We start from the raw sequence: 652 nt of genomic DNA, 5'->3' as shown, positions 1-652 counted from the left end.
GAGCACTATATATCCAGCATTATCCAATTCTCTCCATCAACCAAACCAAGGCACGTTCTGTAACACAAGATGATCAGTAAAGCATCTCCATACCAGGGTATTCATACAACCTCTGCTTAAGTATCTATCTTCAACTATTGTTCCACGTGAATTTTTGGCAGTGTGCTGCAGAAATCTGCTCAGCTGTTCAACATGAAACCAAATTCAACACATTCTTCCACTGCCGTGGGAGTAACCTATCTCCCACTGTAAACCTGGGCTCTGAATTGCATTTTAAGCCAATTTATGGAAGGAAACAATGTGAAAAAGTCTACACCTCACCAAGGAGGCAGGAAGGATGCATGTTCACATCATGTGACAAACTATCAGGTGGAAAAAAAAAAAAAGGTATGAATACTGTGATCAAGGCCTTGGCTCCCATATTGAATGATCCCATTTCTTTTCTGAAAGAGGGCCAGATTATCAGTGGCAGAATTTCTCCCAAGTGATTTTTGGGGGCCTTTTCTATGAGCCAAGACAGAAATTACATCCTCCTCACAGTTGGCTTATCTATTAATTGGTCACAATCCACTGCAATTTCCACTAACCCATAGTAATTGCTGTCATACAAGTCTGCATTGTATTTAGGCACCACCACCTTTAATAATGGGGG

This window comes from Caloenas nicobarica, chromosome 9 (genome assembly GCF_036013445.1).
Source record: "Caloenas nicobarica isolate bCalNic1 chromosome 9, bCalNic1.hap1, whole genome shotgun sequence".
In the NCBI taxonomy this organism is placed as follows: domain Eukaryota; kingdom Metazoa; phylum Chordata; class Aves; order Columbiformes; family Columbidae; genus Caloenas; species Caloenas nicobarica.
Note: the sequence above shows the minus strand (reverse complement) of the source record.